The sequence below is a fragment of the Misgurnus anguillicaudatus genome, chromosome 19, assembly GCF_027580225.2.
Source record: "Misgurnus anguillicaudatus chromosome 19, ASM2758022v2, whole genome shotgun sequence".
In the NCBI taxonomy this organism is placed as follows: Eukaryota; Metazoa; Chordata; class Actinopteri; order Cypriniformes; family Cobitidae; genus Misgurnus; species Misgurnus anguillicaudatus.
Window position 1 is genome coordinate 8,744,983 of NC_073355.2, and position 13,910 is coordinate 8,758,892.

General features: G+C 36.9%; 1 protein-coding gene across 6 annotated transcripts in view; it reads left to right on the forward strand.

The window, feature by feature from the left end:
• Nucleotides 1-13,910, forward strand: part of gcgra (glucagon receptor a) — a 106,443-nt gene that overhangs the window by 47,765 nt on the left and 44,768 nt on the right. The window contains exon 1 of one of the 6 annotated variants that reach the window (XM_073856884.1): nucleotides 11,964-12,004. The exons of the other annotated variants lie outside the window; for them this stretch is intronic. The gene's annotated coding sequence lies outside the window, so the exon portion shown is untranslated. Of the gene's footprint in view, nucleotides 1-11,963; nucleotides 12,005-13,910 lie in introns of those variants that run through there. 6 annotated transcript variants of the gene reach the window in all.

The following is a 13,910-nucleotide window of genomic DNA, read 5'->3' on the forward strand; positions in this document are numbered from 1 at the left end:
CCATCTGCACACTAAAGCTTTTTTACTGTGACTTTTTGCGCAATTAAGGAAAATATATTTAGCATACTTATTTGATCAAACGTGCCTATTTTATTTTCTCCTAAACACTGCCATGGTTAATAATTACTAATGTTCTTGTAACTTGTAAATCTATTTAAATTATTTGTTTTTAATTTAAAAGTATATTTATATATAATATAATTATATTATGCTAGATTTAGACATTTATATTGTGTGTGTGTGTGTGTGTGTGTGTGTGTGTGTGTGCGTGCGTGTGTGTGTGTTTGTGTGCGTGTGTAATTTAAATTGCTCAAGAAAAATACAATAGTATCGGATCGGCAGGTATCGGAATCGGCCGATACTCAGAATTCGGGTATCGGAATCGGATCGGAGATGGAAAAAGTGGTATCGGTGCATCCCTAATTATAATATATATTCAGTCCAAATATAAAATTACATTTATTCAAAAGATCATTAAAATGAATAGCCTACAGGTTTCAAAAGGCACCTATACTGTTTAAGTCAAAGCCTGCTAGGTAATTATTATTATCATTTGTCCAAGAATTACAGAAAAAATACACAAACTGAAAATACAAAAGAATTTAGCAATTGTTAAAAAATTTATTCATGTGATTTTTTACATTAATGTTGTAAAATAAATGAGACCATAATAACCGTAATAACCGTACAACCGTGATTATTTATCAGACTATAACCGTACCATCAAAATCTATAATCGTTGCATCCCTACTGACGCGTTTACACTTGTCTTTTCAAAGTGTATGTGGACAACATCCGGATACAGGTCGCATGTTAATGCCAAGTGTAAACGCAGCCAAAGTCCTGTTGGAAACACTGTAAAAATATACTCAGGTACTTATTTACGTGTGTATTTACTTATTCCTGAATTGGTATCGAAGCAAATAAATCAATATTGAATTGAATCGAAGCATCAAGAATCAAAATCGAATCGAATTGTGAAATTCCTAACAATACCCAGCCCTATTATACACCACTGATAATATAGTTATATTATATTGTATTTCAGTCAAAAGATCCTCCTAAAAGTTACACATTGCTCCTTTAAGCTACATAATGGCTTTATTATTTTACACAGGGTTAGGCAGATTTATTTGGAATTAATGATTCATGATGCCCTAAAGTGTTGTTTGTGTATTTTAAGTATTTTTAGAAAATAAAATTTTTTGAAATACTAATGGTAGAAGTTGTACAAATTATTTATTAGCAAGTTAGCCAAAGGATCAACCATCTAATAAATTGTCTGATTTTTCATCTTATTAATCGTAGGATTAATCATCTAATCGTTAGATGAATAGCAAAAATATAATCAATAGAGTTGCCGACTAATAAAAAAATAACCAATATAGTAAACGGTGGTGGGGGGTTTGGGAGGGGTTTGTTATACTGCAGCTCTAATGACGGTTCTGGAATTACAGTAAATTTGGTTACAACACTAGACATTATTCATGGCAGTATGTAATAGGATAAAGTGCATCGTTGATGACTTCAAGAGCAATGGGAGACCATTTCTAAAATCTCAGCATATTGTGTAACACTGCCCAGATGTTTGGCTTCTGGGGACGGTGAGAACTTTCATACATTGTGGTCACGAGTCTGCAGGCTACAGAAAGCCCAGAAAATGTCTGCAAGTGGGCTGTTAATGGATTCCTGCAGACAGAGATGACAGAGTGCTTCACATCTGAAAATCCTACATTTAGATCAAACCATTTATCATACATGTGTCTCTATTACCCGATTTCCAATCTTTTGAACTTTTTGGCCAACTTTAGATATTTCCATTGCAGCACTTTTATGTGTTTTGGGATGAATCACAAATTATATACTTGTTTATAGTGTTTGTGTCTATAAAAACATCCTAAACACCTTACACACCCTGATCAGTCTAAACACCATTGAACACAATTTAAATACCACTGATACTTTGCTCATATATTGGTATAGTTATATTGTCCCGAAAACATCAAGAACATTCTTGTAAACATAAACTGAACTGGAACTCGGGTTACTTCTTTTTCTCTCTTACTGTCTTTCATCACATGGCATGCTTGTTTAGTATTTAAATCTTTCAGTTATTACAGTATGCAAATTTGCAATATTTCAATAGTATCTTGCTGCCGTATAATTTACCATAACTTTATCTTTCTGTTGTTTTTATCCACATGCATAAGTCATCCATGTATCCACTTAATAGCATGAGACAGTTTCAGCTAAATGATGAATCAGTGTCATGCGTTTTACACAGCGAGTCCCAGATAAAACCTGCAGCAGTCAGTGAGCAATGCTGCTGACGATGGCACAGATTCACTAACATTAATCTCGAGTCTAGATGTGCAGAGTGTGAAGTGATGTGACAGAGCTGGCACTCTCCGACATTTCCTACCACGATCCTCAATAAAATGCTGTCGAGCCCACATGCTGGTTCATCTCTGAACTCTCCGTGTGCTCATCATCAGATACGAAGCCCAGCGGGACAGAAGAACTGTGCTTGTTATCTTATCCTGGGGTTTAAATGACAATGGGCTAAAAGGCGTATGGATATTAGTGCCAATCTATCTTTCAACCCATACGACCGTTTAAGTAGTTTCTCCATTCCCAAAATATGACCCATAGTAGCGTTTACTAAAATAGCACCAGGGTGATACAGTGGCTTGTGGTGTTAGATGAATTAAAGATGCCAAATTGTCCTTCCCCCATCCTGTATGCAGATTAACTTGTGTGGGTTATGGGTTACAAAAACAACCAAACACCAAGAAATATTTTGACTTTTAGTTGCTGTCATTTTAAGTCATCTTGAGGCCCCCTTGAAAAAAGTTTTTTTTAACTTGGACCCCGGACCCTTGGTTGAGAACAACTGTGTAAATTAACCAATTCTCGCCATGAATATAGTCGTAAATGCTGGAATGATGTACTATAGAGTAGTATTACATATCTCTGAGGAGTCTTTAGTTTTAGAACTCTGTTTTTGTCCCCCTGTCTCGTCCTCGACCCCGAGGACAATGAGACAAACAGACCCAGTTCCTGTTGCTGTGAAGGTCATCGCACCACTGATCTACTGGCTGTCCTTCAACGTGATGCCCAGCCGATGCGCGACCAATGACCACCGGCTGAACCAGTTTAATCCGCTTACCCGCCTCCTATCCCTACCGTATCTATATATATATAAATATATATTAATTCCTCCCAAGGGTTTTTGTCCTTCTAGGAGTTTTTCCCATTGGGTTTTCTCCTAGGGGGTTTTTTCGTCCCAGGGAGAGTCAGCCAACTTTGGCTTAACTTAGCACTTTACTGTATACGTTACATTATTAATATGCTCGCTTGTACGGTTTAACCTTAGCCGTTATATTCTACTTCTTATATTATCTATTCATTTTCTGTGTTCTCCTCTACATCTACTCGTGTAAAGCTGCTTTGCAACAATTAACAATTATGAAAAGCGCTATATAAATAAAATTGAATTGAATTGAAAAAAAAATAGTTTTAGCAGAATTATAAAAGACAGATCAGCTGTAGGGATTGTTTCCGGAAAAGCATGGAAACATTCGGGAGGAGGAGTCATGAGCTGCGGGAGGAGCGAGTCACGGGCAAGCAACACTGGAAACTTAGGATTCACTACATGTTCGTGTCATTTATATTATATGCACTTAAGGACCTATTTCCAACACAACACAGAAGTCTTATGCAGGGTTCACACCAGGCCGGGCGATATCGGGACGATTTTTGCAAGTTTTATGTGTATCGGCATCGGCTGCTGTGTTTGCCGATAGTTTTTTTGCGGCATTATTTACAGACAGAGTGCTGGAAGCCTCAAGCGATTGCAGGTCATGTAACTAAAAACAACCATGACAACATCGAAAGCTCGGCCTAACAGCTGATCATAGCTGGACAAATCATCATTGTGTCATTTTTATGATGTAAATTGAATGAGAAAAAGCAGTATCGGCTCCAAACAGGAGGCTAAGGCTGATGAAACAAAAAACGGTATCTGCATCGGCACAAAAAAAACCCATATCGGTTGATCCCTATTAGGAATTGAGCGTTGCCATGGGAAACACGTGAAGCGAAAAATCTGAACTTTGGCGGATTTCCATGCCGCATTAACCAATCAGGACCTTGCTGTAGTAGTGACGTGATTACAGGAACCGAGCGGAGTCTCAGCGGAGTCGCAGAAGCCCCTCCCTTGACGCGAATTTCCGTGTGAATGTCTTGAATGACAACGTGCGGCTTTCACTCGCGAATGAAGCGTGTTAACTCAAATGTTCAAGCGTCAAACTACGCGCAAATAGTCAGTTTTTGCCACCTCTACCGCGGCTGGTGAGAATGCACCTTTACACTGCCTGCAACTCATGACCCGGTTGGAACTTTTCAATGAAATCCAGTGACAAACAAACACTGCTGCTTTACTGTATCGTTTTAAAGATATTGTGGAGCATCTAACCAACTCTTTTTTTAACCATATAAAGCACAACACGTAAAAGTCAGTCACAATTATTTATTGCATAAATTCACCAAAACTCAACAGTATAAACAGTTGCAAACCTTTGCTAACTGTAGCCATACAATCACTTTATCAAGAAATCCATGAATGCAACACACACACAAACACACACACACACAGTCAGATCTTATTCAAACATAAACCGAAACATTAGGCAATCGGTCACGATAGCCAATACCCCTTCACATTATTAGCAAATGTAGTAATGCAAATGGTCATGAGACACACAAGAAATAGCCAATGTATCATCGCTTCTTCTGCCAGCAATTTTTAAATCAGTGTACATCGGATCTGATATTTACATCGGAATGTCATCACTTTTGCGTCTTTTCTTCATATAAAACAATTGGTTGACCCCCGGTACACTTGAATTAAAATTTTTTTTGAAAAAAGTTGTGACTGTTTTGTATGCTGTGTTTTATATCAAATAATAAATAAATGGGTATATAATTTATTTGTACGTTAAATGCCTAAATAGTGTAATGTGTTTTATAAATACTTTTAATGCGCGGCGGTATGAATTGTAAATCATATCACAATGCATGTCGTCAAGCAAAATTATACCCTAATGTATATAATTTCATACCCTAATATATTAAGTTTTACATGCTACTTGTAGAGGCGCTAGGTCATATTTGGGGGAAAGGACATATGACCAATACAATTGGACGGGTTGGAGGACAGGTTGAGAATTAAATATGTCTTGATCTGACGCATAAGGCGACCAACCTTGAAACATAATAAGCTGCTGGCAACTAGAGGGCGCTTATCCTTAAACCATAGCTACAGGTCATAATAAGCTGCCTGCACAAACAACCTATGGGATTGTTTTTTGGGGGACAGTCTCCTGTATTCATCATCACATTGTTTTATGGCCTAAAAAAGATCTAGACTCTGGCTGTAGCACAAACAATATGTTACAAACCCTCTGGTTCTCGATCTCCAAAAGTTTCTCACATTACATTACTTAGAAGAAGTGCCTGTGAGCTGGAAAATTTTCTCCTTGAACGTTGGTATTGCACCATAAGCCAATAACATCAGGGTTGTACTGTAGGCTGGGATAAAGTCCTCAAAAGTCCCCTAGGTTTCACAGTTTTAAAACAACACATCTTGCTTTCTCTAATTCAAACACCTGATACGGCGACTTGCAGTGAGGAAAGTTTCTTTTTCAGCAAGTTTATGTTATCATTTGGATTATTTTTTTTTACCTCTGACTGTTACATCAAGCCAGCTTGTGAGAGCACAAAGTAGATCATTTCAGTACAATTTCAGTGAAACGTATGCAATTTTGCCTGTTTCTCTCTAAATAAAGAGCAGCTGTGGTCAGGTATGTCCAGTCCAGGTCAGATAAAAGTGCCATCGCTGTAATTGCATACTATACACGGGCATATAGTATGCCCACACTTTTTCCTCACTCTGCGCTCTTCAGAAGAGAAATAAAGCGGGCGTGCATTGTGTGATTTATTTTAAGTGGTTTGTTTTCTCTCTCATGTCAGTCAGTGCTTCTGTTTAGCACAAAATCAGGTCCTTAAATACAAACTGTCAATGGCTGTTGTGTGGCACTTGTGAGTGATGTGTGAACCCTCAATGCAATGCAGTTTTGTTTGTTCAAGAGATGTCCATCGTCTCCTCTGTAATTATCTTTTGTACACTATTTAGCACAGATTGTGTGAATGAAATAGGCTGGATTTTGAAATATGAACTGACCATTGAAGCAGTGAATGGGGCATTTACTCAACTGCACTCGGATAAATTATTGTCAAAAATGAGGAAAAGTATGGTCACGTTTTACATTTACATACTGTGACGTAAATATTATTGACCTGTCAAACAATGAATATTTTCATAAATAGCATTAAAATTATCTCTAACCAGTAACTACGTTGAACGTATAATATGTGCAAAGAGCATTCAGTTAATATCATTTTCTTATTTTTGACAGAGGAGGCATTTAGCGACTTTTGCATTCGTGTTCCTCAATTGCTAATAATACTTTTAATAAATGCAAACATGTGAAGAATGTAAATAAATCTTTTAATTTTTAAAATTATTTTGCAATATATAATTTACTTATGTTTAACTTATGTCTTCTTCTGTAAATAATTTGTCCGGGACGCCTCTATTGACCAGCCGCCACTGAGCGGTAGCTTCACTCTAACCAGACGCGGCAAAAAAATGCGCTATTCGCACGTAGTTGGACACTTGAAAATTTTGAGCTTACTCGCTTCATTCTCGCTTGAAAGTCACACTTGAAATTCTAGTCATTCGAGACATTCATGCATAAATTTGCATCATGGGAGGGGCTTATATAGCTCCAATTGAGTAAACTTACCAGATTGTTTGACCTCCTCACTCACTTTCTTCCAATCAAGATCCTTTTAATCCCTGATCTCTGCTTTTGAATTTGAATGTTGATCTGCATTTAAATCCCTGTTTCAGAGAGCTGAACCAAACTTCTGGTTGAGATGACACGCGCATCCTCACAACTGCACGCCCCTTATGGCATTGTTTCTGCCTCTTGTTCACACAGAATTCATTCTGTGTAAGTTATGGGAATGTTACTACTAGGTCTTATTTATGGGAGTGATCCCAGAACATTTACAGGACACATTGTGTTCACACAGAATCTGCTCTGCCAATTTAACGAAAGTGCTGTGTGAATGGACATGTGTTGTCCCAAAAATAACACAGATTGTGTTGTTTTTAACAGAGTTTTGTTTTAAAACCCATTTATAAAGCATGAAACTTGATAGCTACATGAAGTCTTCCATCATCTCATCTGACAACAGAGATTTACATGTTGACAGTCATTGTAAGAATGAGCAGCTAGTGGAATTAATGCCATCCTTGCATAATGTTCGCATGCTGTTAGTTGTGTTTTTGTTTATGAATAATATCTCATTACCTCAGGCAACTGAGCCCACCCATCATTATTTCACTCTCTTCACTCCTAAACTGCATGTGGCCCATGAGTTTGTCTAATTGGGTCAAATCACCACTGTGCACAATGTTACAGTCAAACGTTGCCAAACTGAGAATATAAAAATATGTTTAAGTTTTCTGGGTAAGATTTTCACTCAAGTGTCAAGAATAATTCCTAGGCAACATTCCCCAATCTCCAGTGATGCCCCGCCAACCTCCGATTGTTTTAATAACTGCATTACAGCTTGTGCGTTGAGGCGAGGGCTCAGGTGTCAAAACTGTCACACGACTGTTGGGGACTGAGGCGAAAATTACCCCTGGTATTCCAAAAACAGTATCCTGGCTCACTGGTTTTAAATTTAATTAGCATTTTTGGAAGAGGAAGAGATTTTTATATTCATTAGTTATTTCTACCGCGGTATACTGTGATGGTAAGTTTTCAGGTAATAGCTGTACTGATAATACTTTAATGTTTCAGTGAATTAATAAGGCAATGGAGACCGTTTGCCAGTCGCGCTAAATCATTTTAAAATATTTATAGATTATTTGAGGTACTTAAAAAGTTTACAGCTAGCGCAAGCATTTTTGAGGATTTTCACAAAAGTTTAATGTTTTCTAGAAAATGTTCCTCTATAAATATATAAACATATAATATATATTAAATAGAGAACAGACGCTCTGCTTTCAAACAGACAAACAAACAAACAAACCAAAAAAGTTTCATCCTATCTTCATTTGTTATCACCTCTCAGCCTTTTTGAGAAAAGTTGCCCACCTGCATTTTTGTGTTTTAACAAAATTTTCACAAAATTCCTTGCAGGAAAAATTATTTTCTATAAATATATAAACATACAAATTATATCAAATTAAAGAACACACCCTCTGCTCTCAAACAAACAATAAACAAACAAACAAACAAACAAAATGGGGAAAAAACGTTTCATTATATATTTACTTTTTCTACTTAATTTAACCACTGAAATATGGATATTTCTCTTCAAAAATACAACATTTTGAGCAAAAAGCTTAAAAAATTGCGTTTTGTAAAGAAATTTATGTTAGAGATCAGACTCAGAATGACTATCAAACATAAAGGCAGTAAAAAATAATTCATTAAATCTTTTTAACTTCCGTTTTTGATAAATTCGTTTTGGCGCCATCTGGTGGATAAAAGCGGTATTACACTTTCACTTTGAAATTCGTCCAGAAGAAGTACACGTGCATTGCCAAAGAAAGATGTGTTTCAAAGTTAAGTTGAAACTGATTGCTTTTTGTGAAGATGTCAAGATGTTATAAAATTAAGCTGCTTAACATGATTATGTTGATCCATTTTTGACAATTATAATTGTTTTGGTTTGTAAATACACAAGTTTATAAGACAAGCAGAAAAAATGCTGACACATTCAGACATCATTACCCATCCTACAAATCTCAACAATGGTGACAATCATCAAACAAATTCAGATAAAACGATCAACTGCAATTAGGGATGGGAATTGATAACGATTCCGATTCCATTATCGATGTTGCTTATCAATCCGATTCCTTATCGATTCTCTTATCGATTCTCATTGGGTGAGGTAATTAGTACAAATTTGTATGTTTGTATTAACTCCCTTTAATATCTGTTCAGAAGACACAGAACAGAGTATACACAAATTATGTGTAGCAACCTCAGAACAAACTTAAAAGTAGGCAAGCTACTTCTTAAAGTAAAGTCCAGGGACCTATAGCCTAGGGCAGTGTTTCTCAACCAGTAAATATGTGATAGGACTAGGAATTAATTAAACAGAACTAGACTGACATAAAACATGCAACTTTTGGTCATGCATGCATTTGTTATTTTCTTTTGAAAAGACATGATACTGGACAAAATACAGCAAATACAGCAAATTAACCTACCGAAATGCAGAGGCATCTACTGTGGCAAACGGATGCAAACCCTTTACCACAAACTTAGTCCCTGCTCGGCAGAGGTGGACACTACTTGAGTATTTTAGTTTCATTTTCCAAGCATCTGTGCTTTATCAGAGTGTTGTCTTGGGAAAAAATGTACTTTACTAAAAGATGGCGTCCCGTTAGCTCCGCTGGTGTTTGATTCGCTGGTGTTGTTGTGTATAGTGTATCAAACACAGGACAGTCCTGCAACGTCCTGCAACGCGACCGTATTGTCATATTTTCGCGTGAAATACAAGTTATTGATTCAACTGTTTCAGTGTTTCACGAAGCCTCGCTCTGCCCATCACTAATTATAACCAAACTTTGGATCGTTTTGGCTCGATGCAATGTTTGCTGCGTTCTAAACCAAAACAACACAGCGCGTGTGTGACGTCATGAGACATTTGAGCGGAACCGATAAGCAGAATCTTTAAGCAGGCATGCTAACGGTTCAAAGGAATCGATTCACTGGGCACCGGTTCTTAAGAAGAACCGGTTCTCGATTCCCATCCCTAACTGCAATGCATGCTGGGAGTCATAAATTAGTTTATTACTAGGATGATACCCAGCATGCATTGCAGCATGATGCTTTATTTTGTTGATCATCACCATTGATGAGATTCATAGACCGATTCATGATGTCAGAGATAGATTCAGTAAATTATCTTTTTAAATGTGTTTTTGTAATCCTCAAAATAACAGACCTGACACTGTTTCCAACTAGTACTGTAATATCCCTTTTTTGCATAACTTTAACAGTATTTCATTCATATTATTTAGGTATAGCTACAAGAATTAAACTACTTGACAACATTCAATCTTGGTATTAATATTGACAAATCAATGATTTTTAACATTGTTTCAATGGTTGCATGCTATCTGGGATACGCTCGAACTGATTTTGCCAAGTGACAGATGTCCTCAGGGCAACATATTGTGTTTACAGGTGTAATGAACTCCGTCTGTGTACCCTGTCTTGTACTCTTATTTTGAAGTCATGTCTGTGTCATCCATGTCTGTAGTTCTTTGTAGTTCTTTTGTTCATTGGTCCGTGTGATGATTGTTCCCCAGGTGTGTCTTGTTTTCCCTGATTACTCTGTGTATTTAAGCCTAGTGTTTCCAGTGTCTGATGTCGATCGTTACTCAATGTTTTGGTGTTTTTTCGTGTTCCTGTCTTGTTGAATTACCTGCCATGTTTTTGCTTGTTTGTTGTTATTTTTAATAAACTTCACTGCATTTGGATCCGCATCCTGTCCTACCTGGATTATAATCACGACAACAGGACAACATTTATCTAAATAAAACCTAAACCCTAACCATAACCAAACCCTAAAATCAGAGTGACATAAAAAGTGAAAAACAATGGTCGAGAAACAGCTAATACTGGTTGTAAGCATATTTCTGAAATCTCATCCCATGAAGTAAACTGTTGCATACAATCTGTGTGTTTGTTGTAGTCCAAGAAAAGAGATTTACGTTGAACTCACGTCATCGTTTACTTTGGGATTTGTACCTTTTACATATCGTTAACATGTACTAATACACACTTACACAACACAAGAAATGTAAAAACGTGAATCGTACAATAGGTGCTCTTTAAGTAAACAAATAAATTCCACTTGTAATTGCTGACACTGCTGTGAAATTATTTCAAAGTTTATCCATGCCGATCTATTATTGTCAACTATTTCTGATTATTAAAAAAACTATGCTTACATGTCTAAGATTACCAGTTCTGTCTTTGTATCCAGAGGTTTGCTAAAAATAAGATAAAATGTGGACGAGACCTAACGGCATGAGTCAAAGTCTGACATTTGCTGACCGACTGTGCTGCATATATTACATCGTAATGCATAACCTTGACGTCCTTGGTCAATTAATTTAGTTAATAAATACACAGTTCTTCCATGTCTGACCAACAGTCCATAAATACAATGACTCTGGGTCTCTCTGTTAGGGTTTAATGGTTGATTTCCGTTCATTGGAAAAGTTTTGTTTTTTAGAGCGCTGTAAATGACTCTTAGGTGTTTATATGTACGTTTTATTAGCTCATAAAAAGTAATGCCAAAGTACCTCAAGGGATTTCGCGCCTCCAGGCGGCCATGTTTGCAACACCTCTTGGCAGTTACTTCAGTCATGCAAAACTAAAGTCCTATCTACTTGAATGTGGAAAGATGGATATCGCTAAAATTGTGTGCTAAACAACATTCCGGACCAACAATCCGTACCATAACTTGACTTATTGCAAAAACCTTTTCGTAATATTTTATGAAACAAAATGGACCATGGACAAATTCATACCAATTAGTCACCTGGTGAAAAAAGTACGACATGCCATGAGGTAGCGTTGGAATTGTACACAGTAGGCCTGGTTTGAGCTTTTGCGTTTGTTTTGTATTGTTATCACTAACATAAACTTAATGAATTTAAAAGGAAATGTAACTTATTTATCATGCTTCTCCAACCTGCCTGCAGACTGGAACAGAATGGAATTTGAAACGTTTTAGCCAAAAATGTTTCCATGGTAAAGGTGTTTTTTGCAGAAACGTTTCAGATTTCGTTCTGTTCTCCGACTACGGCTGAAGTGGGATATGCATCGATATGCAGGTGAGTGACTGTTACTATGCTTAACATGCCAAAACACGAAGGCACATTATAGCTCTGTCCCGAAAACCAATGAGCTGCCTTACTGTCTACGGCCTACCTCAACGGCTGCTCTTTAAGACTGCAAACCAACTACCTCATGAATGACAGATCTAAAATGCTCCTTATGTAATGTAAATGGCTCTCCTTATGATTAGACTCTACCCAGTGATTTCATTACCTGGCTAAGCGTACAATGTAATAGATACATACAGTAGCACCAATAAATATTGAGCAGAATAGTCTGTTTATCGGATTAAGTAATTTTAATATGTTAAGTATTCTGCATATAATTATAATCCATTCTGCTACCTTTGATGGATTTTTATCACCTAGCTCATTGCAGTGCATTATGGGACTGCCTTATTGTGCGTTCACACCAGATGCGAATGAAGCAAATAAATTGCGCGTAGATGGGCGCTTGAACATTTTGAGTTAACTCACTTCATTCATGTGTGCAATTTGCGTCATTTGCCCTTGAAATTCACGTTATTCGCACACAAAATTCATGTCACTCGCATGTGAAATCTAAACATAAATGTGCTCAATTTGCCGGCTTTACCTAGCTTATAGGTATATATATTATATATATATATGCGCATTTTCTCAATGAATTAATTTTAAAGGGGGTGGTTCAATGGTATTTCATGCATTCTGACTTATTAACACAGTTATAGAGTTGTTTCCTCATGTTAAACGTAGACAAAGTGTCAAAAAAGCAGTTGGGCGTGTTACAGAGTATTTCTGTGCTGAATGCACTTCGCCAGGGTTCGCACAAGTTTCGGAAAGTGTTTTTTCGATTAAAGGTCCAACTGACGTTTCAGGGGTTTTCTATACGTATCAATTCTTTATATGGGCACTTGTTTTTGGATGTAAGGAGAAGAAATCCAGCATTATGAAAACAATGGATATAGTTTATTATCCGGGGTAGCAGCAGAGTTTTGCGTGTGTGTTTGATGCACTGGATTTTCCCAACCGGGTCACGAGTTGCATGCGGTAAGTAAGACTTCTGTCTTATATTGGAAATAGGCGTGTGCATATTATATAAATGACACGAACATGTAGTGAATCATAAGTAGAGATGTTCCGATACCATTTTTCTCTTCCCGATACCGATTCCGATACCTGGGCTCAAGGTATCGGCCGATACCGATTACCGATCCGATACCTGGGTGTGTCTCTGTATAATATACAGCTGTACATACTACTAGCCCTGTATGAATGGATATAACTGTTTTATGGTGTGCTTCAGACTTATTCCTGTATAAAACATGAACAAATACATACCGTGAACTAGGGTATTTTTATTATCTGAAAGACATTTGACAGTAATATTTATTTTCCCTAAGAGAAAACGAGCCACAAATCTAACACTGTACACTGAAAGGGTATTTAAGTTTTAGAATAATTTGAAAAATCTGTGGACTTCTGTGAGATGATTTTAAATGTTTTTAGAAGAAATTAGAGAATTTAAGCTATTAAATATTACAAAATTGCATCTAAAATAATTACTTTTTAAAGGCTTACAATTAAAATGAATACACCAAACCAATGAGTCCTCTGAAATAAACTGGACCAACATGAACCAGATAATGTGCATGTCAAGATAGAATTATAGTTTGTATCTGTCACGGGTGAGACAAGATGAGGCAAAAGGTGCGGATCCAAGTGCAGTTTATTGTCAATAAAAGGTGAAAACAAGGCAAAAACAAAACCAGGGAAACACAAGAAACTAGCGACATCTTACGACAAACCACAAACAAGGACTGAACAGGCAGAGTATATATGCATGACAATAACCAATGACAAAGCAGGAACAATGAGTAACCAGGACAACACACAAGGGGAGAGGCATGAACATAATGAATAA